This window comes from Stegodyphus dumicola, chromosome 2, assembly GCF_044657685.1.
Source record: "Stegodyphus dumicola isolate Sdum_Otavi_A_Nest chromosome 2, ASM4465768v1".
In the NCBI taxonomy this organism is placed as follows: Eukaryota; Metazoa; Arthropoda; class Arachnida; order Araneae; family Eresidae; genus Stegodyphus; species Stegodyphus dumicola.
The window spans coordinates 151,859,537-151,871,017 of NC_140769.1; the positions used below are offsets into that span (position 1 = coordinate 151,859,537).

General features: G+C 34.4%; 1 protein-coding gene across 4 annotated transcripts in view; it reads left to right on the top strand.

Moving 5' to 3' along the window:
* The window catches only part of LOC118186353 (carbonyl reductase [NADPH] 1-like), a 99,343-nt gene extending 92,728 nt beyond the window's left edge, over positions 1-6,615 (top strand). For all 4 annotated transcript variants that reach the window (XR_015039613.1, XR_015039614.1, XR_015039615.1 and 1 more), the window contains one exon: positions 6,493-6,615. The gene's annotated coding sequence lies outside the window, so the exon portion shown is untranslated. The remainder of the gene's footprint in view (positions 1-6,492) is intronic.
* Positions 6,616-11,481: the final 4,866 nt, after the last annotated feature.

The following is an 11,481-nucleotide window of genomic DNA, read 5'->3' on the forward strand; positions in this document are numbered from 1 at the left end:
GGAGGTGGTCAAGTTTTAACATCGGCGGTTCAGCCTTTTCTGCACGCACTGGTTTCGTTGTCAGCTTAAGGGACGCTTCATTAAAATCCAGTGTTGCTTGTGCGTCTGAAAGGAAATCTATTCCTAAGATTATATGTGCTTGCAGATTCTTTACTATAAAAAACATCACCTTTACTTGTTCGTCCTTGATACGGATATACAACGGTACTTTACCTATGCACTTACATTTTTCTCCTTGCGCCGCTAACACTGTCGTATTATCCGAATTATATATGCGGTATTTGCGAAAATACTTCCTAAAAAAATCTTCTGCCACACAGGAACACTGCGCGCCTGTATCCAGGAGTGCGGTGGCTGGGATATTATTCACCAACACTTCAATCTTCGGAAGAGTCAAATTTTTCACCATTCCTGTATTTAACTTGTAGGAAGAGGGGTTTTCGTGGCCTTCGGATTTCCACACCCTCCCGTCAGCAGAAATCCGTTTTAATTTAAATCCGTTTTTGTTTCCATGCTTTCCTTCTTTTTCCACTGGCCTTGAGACTTTTTTCCTGGGTTGCTATTGAACTGTCGACGTTCGCCGGCTGTTTTTGAATGCTCGGGTTTCTTGCCCACTGATTCGCTTTTTCTCCGTAGCCGTGTGCTTGAGTTTGCTGTAGTCTTGGCGTACCAAATTGGTTTCGCTGTTGATATTGGCGTCTTCTTTCGACGTCCGCCGTTCTTCTACTTTCAAACTGGATTGCTAGCTCAAATAACTTTTTCAGTGTAGTCGGATTTCTTAATTCAATAAAGTCTTGCACTTGGGGCAGTAACCACGGCAAAATCACTTGAATTATCTCAGGATCCGGACGGTTTCCATACAAGAGCTTGAAGACGTGAATTTTTCTTAAAATAAAGCTTGAGAGGTTTTCGATTCTTTGTTGATATATACTAAAACGTTCCGTTTCTAATTTCGCACGATCCCTTACAACAGGGAAGGCTTTTAGTAGGGCAGTCTTGAAATTTTCGTAAGTATAGGTGGGACTTCCTGCTTGACCCAAGAGACTTCTGCCTATACATTTGAACCAGTTAAGCGCTTGGCCCCTCAAAGCGCTGGTAGCTAGGGTAACTTTTTGAAACTCGTGCACGGGGTAGAGCATGAAGTGGTCATCCAATTTTTCCAAAAAACTGGTTACCGGTGAGTTTCCATTAAATGTTGCTTCTGGTTTCATCGAAGCACGCATGGTCTGGACGATGTAACCAAATCCTTCCAGGGCGGCAGCTGGCATTTCTCGATTCTGAGCCGTTTCTGCAGGCAGCACAGGTTCTTCTTGAAACTCGGCCATGGTTATTCTTCTTCGTTGGGCGCCACTATCAGGGTCAATGTTCCTTCTAACCTTCTTCGGGAACATGCAAGGACCTGACTCGGAACAGAGAGCTTACTAAAGCTATGTTCAAAACTGTGGGAAGTAAACAGGATACACAAGAAGGGTATACTAAACCCTTTATTTTTCTCTATTTACAATGACTTCCGTACTTCGGAATACACCGACCCGCTACTTGGGGTCAAAACGTAAAAGTATAAAAATAAAACTAAACTCTAATTTAACTTTAGAATAATAAACGTGGAAGATTGGCCTTATATTAACAGGAAGCGTATGTAGTACAGAGAACTGTGAACACTACAATACGTTTAAAATTTATCAAGAGGATTAAAACCTCTGGCCTGGAAGGCAACAAGCAACTGCGTAACTTCTAAGGTAAGCGGCCTGCTTCGACTCACTGCTTCCTCTCTCTCGCTTGGCAAAAAGCCACAACTTAAATACTTGGCGTTCGCCAGACAAACTTTGCATAAAAACCTTAACGCTTATAATTCTGGCCGGAAGTAGAAAATAAGAAGTGATAGTAAAGATTTAAAATAAAATAAACGTTAGTAAAACTTAAGATCCTTACAACCTGGGACAAGATACCATTGGTATGATTCTGGGAATTTGCATATTTCTCTGATTCTGTTACCCACAAAAGTACCCCATTGGTCATTTCTTCGTATCCATGCTATAACCGTTGAAGTGTCCGTCCAGTAATAAACTGGTATTGTAGGGACATCCAATGCCTCACGAATATAGTTTGCTAATCAGGCTCCCAAAACACAAGCAAGAAGTTCTAGACGCGGGATTGTCAAAATCTTTTTGGCGCAAGTCGAGATTTTGCTCCTAGAAGCTATACCGAAATCCTATTATTATCTTCACAGCGCAGGAAAATTACTGTTGCATATGCATTCTGACTCGCGTCGCAAAAAACATGTATAGACCATTTTTCTTTATTTCCGTAACCTATGCGTCTGTTTACCTTCAAGTTAGATAATTGTTTCAATTCACTATACCATTTCTGAAAGTCCTTTTAGATCTTCTCTGGAAGCGGTGAATCCCATTCTGACTTAGCTGACTTGGCCTCCTGAATCGTTAGCTTGGCTGGCAACAATGCTGGGATGAGAAAACCGATGGGATCGTAAATACCTTGTGTTATAGAAAAGATCTTCCGTTTAGTAGGATTTTCTGTTTCAGCGTCAAATTCATTGCAGATCATTAAACAATCCTCCTTTCTATCCCATTTAATCCCCAAAACTGAAACTGAAGTTGTAAGATCTTCTTTAAACAAACTTCTGTTCTCAGTTGACAACTTTTCTATTTCTTCTATCGGACCGAACTGCCATAATCTCAAATCCATCTTAGCTTCAGTCATAATTTCAGTTGACTTTGAGATAAATTCTTCTAATTCGGATGCACTGTCTACGGAGGTTACGCAGTTGTCAATATAGAAGTACTTCAAGAGTTTGTCAGCAACTGTTTTGAGTTGTTTTGGATACTTGTTCAAATGGTATCTTATAACCGCGCTGAGTAAAAAGGGGCTACAAGTAGCTCCAAATAACACTCTGTTATGTTGATAGACTTTATTTTTTTTTTTTTTTCCTTCTCCCATCATAAAGACCGCAAAAATCGGCGATCTTCTTCCTTAACTTCAATTTGGAGGAAGGCTCTTCTGATGTCGGATACAACAGCAATAGCCTTTTCTCGGAATCTCAACAATATAGCGGGAATTTCTTAGACGTAGTAGCACTCTCTGGCTTAATAACTGGATGGTGACACAAGTAATGGCCTCCTACTTCTTCTAGTTCCTTTTTTGCGACTTCCTGTATGACATTCTCTTTTTGCCATTCTTTAAAGACTAGGTCATAATCTTCAAATTTACTTAACTACTTCAGTCTTCTTGTAGTGCTAGACAACCTTCTTTCTGCTTCATTTCTATTTGAAGGAATGTTTGTGTTAATACAAGTCCATGGAAGACCAACACGGTAACGCCCGTCTTCACTTTTCGTAAGTTTTTTGAGGAACAAATCATGGGCTAGCTCTTCTTCTTCCTTCTTAGACAACGTTTCATCGGGATCATTAATTCCTATTGTTTCTAGCCGCCATAAATCCGGAATGCTAAGGTCTCTCAGAGATAAATTAGTCATCATTGTTTAGCTGTACCACTATTCACGTAACCTTGGGATGGATTCTCTAACTCACCGCGAATTGTCCATCCAAGTTTTCTCTGAATAGCCGTTAGACCGTTGTTCAGCTGCTTGATTTGTCCTGTTAGCAGTTGGCCATAAACATCACTAGCAATTAAAATTTCTATTTCAGGACACCCAGTACCAATATCTGACATCCATAATCTATGTTTCTTAAGCTCTTCCAGAACAGACTCCTTTGGAATGCGTGGAATGTTCCCACATATCTTTTCTTGGTCAAAGAATTCGGTTGTAATCACTAATTTGTGATCATTACCCGGTGCACTTAATTTAATTTTATATTTACTATGATGTTTAGCTTCTATTTCTGGACCTACAAATACCGTGTGAGTAATAGCTGCTGTAGTGAGAGGCATAAGATGAAGTTCTTTCGTGGTGCTTTTTAAAATATAACTCCTTTGGGACCCACTGTCCAATAGTGCTCTAACCTTCTTAATTTTCTTATTACCCTTAATTAGTATTTCTAGTGTCATGAGAGCTACTTCTCTTGAACACTGCTGATTTGCAAGTGTGTTCTGGATATTCGCTAGGGGTTTACTTTTATCACTAATTTCTTTCATTTTACCTATCTCAGGGCAGAAAAGCTCTGTATGAGGTTTTGAGCAGACATGACAACGTACAAAAACTTTACACATTTTGGCACGGTGGCCAAAGTGTAAACAGTTCTTTTCCCTGACTTTCTTTATTTTTTCTTCCAGAGAGAACGATCTGGCGACTACGCAATCCTTACTTTCATGCGACTTACCACAGAACAAACACGACATTTCTTTAGCAGCGAATAAACCAGCTGCAGTAGGGTACTTGTTATCCCTTTTTCGTATTTTCTCTTTTACTCTTTCTTTTGGGATAATACTTTCAAAGCCTGACCTGGCTAACTGTAATCTTTCTTCACCCGATACCTCCCTCTTCAAAAAGTTCTTTAACAACGTTAAACTCGACTTCGGAAAAGTCGCTTCACTATCAGAATCTTCCTTTCCCCTAATATTGCATCTCTGCCATGCTCTTAAAATATCATAAGGTAAGCAGGATTCTATCATGGGGTATATCCAGGGTGAATTACTTTCTATATCAAGCCCCGTGGATTCTAAAGACCTTAAATGTGCTTCTACCTTGGTAAATAAGTCACACAATGATAATCTGTTTTTACCCCTAGCTTGAACATTCACTGTAATTAATTTCAAAAATTCCCTGACTTCGATAAGAATTTCTTTATCCCCATAACGATCTTGAAAAGCTCGCAAAGCTTTTGAATAATTTTCTGAAATTATCGGGTAACTTTCTAATAAATGCCTAGCACGAGTTCCAGGTTCTACAGCTTGTAGCAAATATTGGAACTTATCACAATCATCTAATTCTTTACCTTCATGTATCTTCTTAAATTGTTCCCAAAATGGCAAATAATTAATTAACTGAGAATCAAAAGGTTTTATATTCAATTTAGGTAATTTATACCGTTTGACTTTAGAGTTACTACTGACATCAGAATTACTAAAAACTGTGTCATTTGGAACTAGTGTACATTTTGTAATTCACTAACTTTTCTTTGAATTGTGATGAATTCATCAGAATACTCCTTGCAGCTTATAACTTCGGTTTCTAAATCATCTTCAGTGGCACTGCCCTTAATTAATAAATCTAGTACCTCTGAATCATAAGATTTTAACTCAGCAGTTATCTTTTGTAACTTCTCAATTTTATCTTTTAATACAGCTTTAACTGCTTGAGCATTTTTACTAATTTCGTTCTTTAGAACCTTAACCGTTCTAGTGAAAGCACTGCGTGCCGTTGCACGTTTTTTCTTTATCATATCAACATTCATTTTTACTTTAAACTTCACTCAAATATTTTATCTTAAATTTTAAAGTAATCCTTTTAACTTAATCTTATTTCCTCAATCTTTAATTGGATTCATATACATTAATTTCTTTTAAGTTAAAATTACTTTTAATCAAGAACATAAAACTTATAATATATATTTTAAGCTGAAAATACTAAATATCTATTTCTATTCAACTTAATTATAAACATGCTTTCATTCAACAAAATGCATCTTCAAAATATAAACATATTTCAAGTACTTCCGTTTTCGAAAACATAAATAACTAGTTCTTTAGGACAACACGTCCTGATGGCGGACGCCAAAAACTTTTATTATATTACATAATTAATTAACTACTGTTGATCGAAGTTGTCAGAATCCATTGACGTATGCAGGTTGTTTTTATATTACTAATTAAAAAACAAGAACAGTAAATGAATTTTTAAAAAATTATTAACATGGAAAAAAGAAAAATTTACCTGTTCTGATGAATTCATTTACTGTTCTGAGAAAAGAAAAAAGAAAAATTTACCTGTTCTGATGAATTCATTTACCTGTTCTGATGAATTGTTAAATCTGACGTGATGTTTCAGCTGGCAATCTTCTTTACAGAAAAACCACAATTCTATTTTCTTGACATCACATTTTATTTACATCAAACATTCAAAAGGAAAAAATTAAGATTTAAATACATTTTCTTGTACAGCCTCTTTTTCTCTTATGGCTGCACCAAACAATTTATCCGTCCATCACACAGATTCGAAACCGAACTATCTACTGTTTAGAAAAAGAAAAGAATAATAAAAACAAAGCTTTGATTTCTCTCACTACTAGCGAGGGAAAGACACTTTAGATGAACATTTAACAAATAGCTTGTGAGAAAATGTGTCTAGAACTGAATGGTTTTGAGGATATTTCTGTTTCTTAGTAGTACTGAATACAGTTTACTTGGTTTTTGTAAAAGTTTTATGTACGGTTTATTTGAAGAAAATGTGTATGTATCTGTTAATATTTTGATTCTCTATTTTGTCTTTACATTTTCTTCATTTACATTATCAAATGCATATGGATTAATATTATTTTTTTTTTTTTTTTTTTTTTTTTTTTTTTTTTTTTTCAGATTGCTTTATGACATACTGAATTTGACATTAATGAAGAATAAGAAATTATTCATCTTTGTTGTGTTTTTACATATACAGTTTAGTATATGTATTAATTTGACCAATTAAAATTTCCTAAAATATTTGTTGTTTTTTATTCGTAGTTTCTAATATTCTTACTTCTTTGTTAGTTTTTTAAAGGCAGATATATTAAGTGATTTACAAAGGTAAATAATAATGTAGCAGTAACAGTAATCTCACTGCTGTGTTTTTTAATGCTTTGATCTTTTTCATAGGTAATCCACATATATGGAACACATTTAATAAGATTTTATTATAAAGCAGTTATGTTTTCAGTCATTGGTAATCAGTTTTCAAAAGCTCCTAAAAGTTTATTCTGTTAATAGAAAAACTAAAAAGTTATTAATTTACTAAAAGAACTGCAAGTTTTTTTAGTAAATTAATATTTTATATAGTAAACTATTTATAAATTTGTATTTATATGCATATATGTGAAAGATAAAAAATACAATGGCTTTGTGCTACGCAAACAGGCAACCTCTAATTAACTTTCCGCAATTTCAGGATCTTCCCTTTAGACCACTACTTTCGAGAACATTCTGGCATGTTGTGTAATTGCTGCTATAAATGAAGAGTTTGCGTAATTTTTCATCACATTGCTTTTCTCCTCCCGTCACTAAAAGACGCTTGCTCCGCTCTTCCCGTCTGCCTCCCTTTGTTTGAACAATATGTCGCAGTAAATTTAAAGTTAATATTATTTAGTTTAAATTACTATTGTATATGTAATCTTGGAGAAAAATCAAAAGAATAATGATTTACCATTTGAATTGAATAAGGATGTGGAATCAAAACAGCTAACTTCTTCTAAATCATCATTTGTGCTGTAAGCCACTCAGCCACAACAATGTCAGATTATGATGTCAAGCTTCATTCATGTTCCTGACTGCCAAAATATGATATATATATATATAATAGGTAGAAATATTGTAGCGAGCTTGCTAGAAAGTTACCAGGAGCTGTAGCTCCATGAAATGGTTCAACGCAGTATTACTAAAATATTAACATAGAAGAAATTTTTTTAAAAAATTATTAACATGGAAAAAAGAAAAAACTGCTTATATGCGATATAAAACTGTTTAAAATCAATGTTAGAAAACATGTGAATGCACGAAAAAACTAATCTGACCGTTGTGAAATGTGAAAAGTTAATACATATAAAAATAGATCGACGGAACAAGTTAAAACAAAATAAAATTAAAAAATAATTAAAACATAAATTGCAAAAATTATAATTAAAACATAAATTGCAAAATTATAAAAATTACAAAGCGGAAAATGGTAAATTAGCCCAATCGGACCCTCAACCAGGCTTTTCAAGGGGAAAATGGTTGAATGTCGAACTAGGCAAATACCATTACGCGTTTCGCCGAAACAGACCATTGAAGCTCTTGTTTGATGAAAAAAATTTTTAAATAAATATGAATTGTCCCGAAAAAATCTTTTTGGAGCTTCAATCCTCTGTTCCTTTTTCCCGACGTGTCCGCAGAAAAACACATTAAGGTGTAAAAAAAGATAAATGCAACTCCGAGCAATACAAAATTAAAATTAAAATAAAATAAATAGCGGTCTGCTATTAGTCAAAATTACAATAACGTACGAGCTGGTCCTGCTAGCTTAAAGAAGAAAAAAACCTTTATAAAGATTATGGTACTGAAATCAAATTAATATGCAGTTAAACACGCATGAAAACAAACGCCGTTGGGTCTTACTAGGACCAAAAAAAAAAATTTTTAAGAAACACATAAAACAAAAGAAACTAAAAAAACAGACCACGGTTTGCCGACCTCTGGATCGCGAAACAGATTTGAAAAGGGTGCAAATCCCCTCCGTGTCCTACCAACCATCCCTCTCGTCGTGTGACGTAAGTGGGTGAAACAATGCTATTCCGTATAGGCCAATGCGCTTAGATTGTAATTTTGCAATTTATGTTTTAATTATAATTTTTGCAATTTATGTTTTAATTATTTTTTAATTTTATTTTGTTTTAACTTGTTCCGTCGATCTATTTTTATATGTATTAATTTTTCACATGTCACAACGGTCAGATTAGTTTTTTCGTGCATTCACATGTTTTCCAACATTGATTTTAAACAGTTTTATATCGCGTGTAAGCAGTTTTTTCTTTTTTCCATGTTAATTTTTTTTTTTTTTTTATTTCTTCTATGTTAATATTTTAGTAATACTGCGTTGAACTATTTCGTGGAGCTACAGCTCCTGGTAACTTTCTAGCAAGCTCGCTACAATATTTCTACCTATTATTTCATATTTTTGCAGCATTTTGCGCAAAAAATTTTTAAGACCAAATAGGTCTTACGTCTCATTACTTGTTAGCTTTTCAATTTCTATTTCGATTATATATAGATAGATAGATAGATAAATATATGTATTTAAATTTAAACAAATTTAAATTTTAACAAACATGTACATATGTAAAAAAGCAAATTTAAAGTTAAAATAATTTTAAAATGGGCAAACATATAAAAGATTTAATTTTCGAACTAATCTACAATATCATTTAAATTCAGATAGCATAAGCAAATCAAGTGTAAGCTACCATTATTTCTGAGCAGCACATAATTTCAGTACCATCAATAAAGAAAAAGACTAAGGGGGCAAAATAATAAATGAAAAAAATTGCTAATGATCATCTAGTAAATATATATTTTTAATTATCAATTTCAATTTATTAATAACAGTATATCTATTTAAAATAATAATTTGAAAAAATTAATCACTTCAGAATAATTGTAATTTGAAAAAGTCTATAATTCTGAGATGTATTCCATTTTTAGCAATATTTTTGTGGGAAGAATGGTACAACTTAAAATTTAAGAAAAGAAATATAGTAAGTATGATAGGTTTTTATTTGTCAATTTGCCAAAATTAAAACATGTTTATGATCAGATTAGCAACATCAGAGAAATGTCTCAATAATTATTTATGGTAACAATGAGAGTAAAGAGAAAAGGCAGCTCTCCTTCCATATAAATGAGTCTACTTTATGTGGAATAGTGACCATCTACTCAATTACTTTGCGAGCAGAAAACTGAATTATGCAAAGACTTAACCTCGGTTTATTTTAGAAAGTATCATGATATTGTTAGCCTTTTGTTTTATTTTGTAAATTATCGGAAATTTAGTAATACACTGACTTGATAATATATGATTTAATATTTTTAAGATGATTATGAAGACATCAACATTAATGAACTATTAAAATGTTAAGTAAGATCTTTTACATATATTTAAGATCAAAAGAGAAGAGAAACATGCCAATGTGAAACATAAAATTAGCAAAGCAACAACCTTGTTTTTGACTAAATTTATGCCACACACAAGGTTGTTGCTTTACTAATTTTATGTGCATTTAAGATCTTGCTCAACATTATCATCTGTTTTCCCTTCATTTTTGAAGGGAAAACTAAAGGAATGATGCAGTTAATTCCTGATTAACTGGAATTTTAGAACATTTTTAAAGCCAATAATTCAAAAATTGAAATTCACACCAGAAACAAATCTCTGCAAAGCTGCTGCATATTGGAATTAAGATTCTGAATTTCTTTTCTGATGTTCCTGTTTCATATCACACATGTAGACACAGAACATTTCCTAACCACAACACTGAGACTTAAAACAGAGCCTGTAGAGCTGCACTTTTGTGAATTGTTATGTATATTGTTACGTTTTTCTTTTCTGACACCAGTTGTTACGTTATTTTCTTCCTTCATGTTTGTACGAGGTTCGTGAAGATTTGGAGTGAATAACGACGACTCTTGATGATGAAGTATCGAAACACGCTTTATTTAGCCAATACTAATCAGGACAGCTCCGAAGTCACTTTTACAATCATCGAAGATCTACAATAAACACTCTGGAAGAATCAGTGACATAGCCTTCACACTGTCAGGCAATAACGTTGGAAGACAGCTTCACTGCAAAGCCCAGAGTACAGCTCCCGACTCTGCTCAGTCGTTATTGGAACTCCACGTACTCTCGAGACTTTCCACACTACAACTCACGATGGACTAGATCACACACAGAGCACAATTCTGACTCTTCGGTTCAGTCATTACCGGAGCTCAACATGCTCTCTCGACGATGCACTAATTGCGATATACTAGGAGACTCCTTCGGTGCACTCGACGACCCATTCGCTGCCTGGCTGTCAGCTTGATCGACTCCGCAGGGACTGACTAACTCGAGACACACCGACTCGCACTGTATGCGAGGCACACACACATTGACTGTGGACCAGCAGGGTTTATATAGCTTTCGGCTTGTGTTCGAGAACATTCTGGGCTAAACCGGTAAGAATTCATTCCAGAAGGTTCTTCATCCACCCATGGTATATTGCCAATTTTGTCGCCAAATGGGCGATTTATCGCCAAATATGGCAACACTATCTTCCTCTGCCGTTTTATAGCAACCCTAAAACTGCTTTGCGGAGAAGCCATCTTACTGCGCCTGTACATTTCATAACACTGTCCCCTCCCAAGGACTGCATGTCCCAGGCAGTACAACCCTTGGTCAGAAGCCAAATTCGATACAATCCAAACGTTTTAAAAACATACAGGTAACATAACTAAAGAAACGAACATTTACTTTACACAGAAACTAGGTAAGGAAACTCATGCGCAAGAATTATGAGTACCCCTAAAAATGAGAAGCAAATACTTACACTATGTACAAACTACAAGTTATATACAGTCAAAAGTCGTTAATCCGGACTCGTCGGGATTTCGGCGATTCCGGATTATAGATCATCAGTTTAAATCTGGTAAGATGGCATGCAAAAATAATAAAATTAAAAATATGAAACCGTAATTTATGAAATAAAGAACAATTATGATCTAAAGGGTATCAAAATTTAAAAAAAAAAAAAAGAAAAAAAAGCTTAATATTTATTTGTTTACTTTACTTTCTTGCCA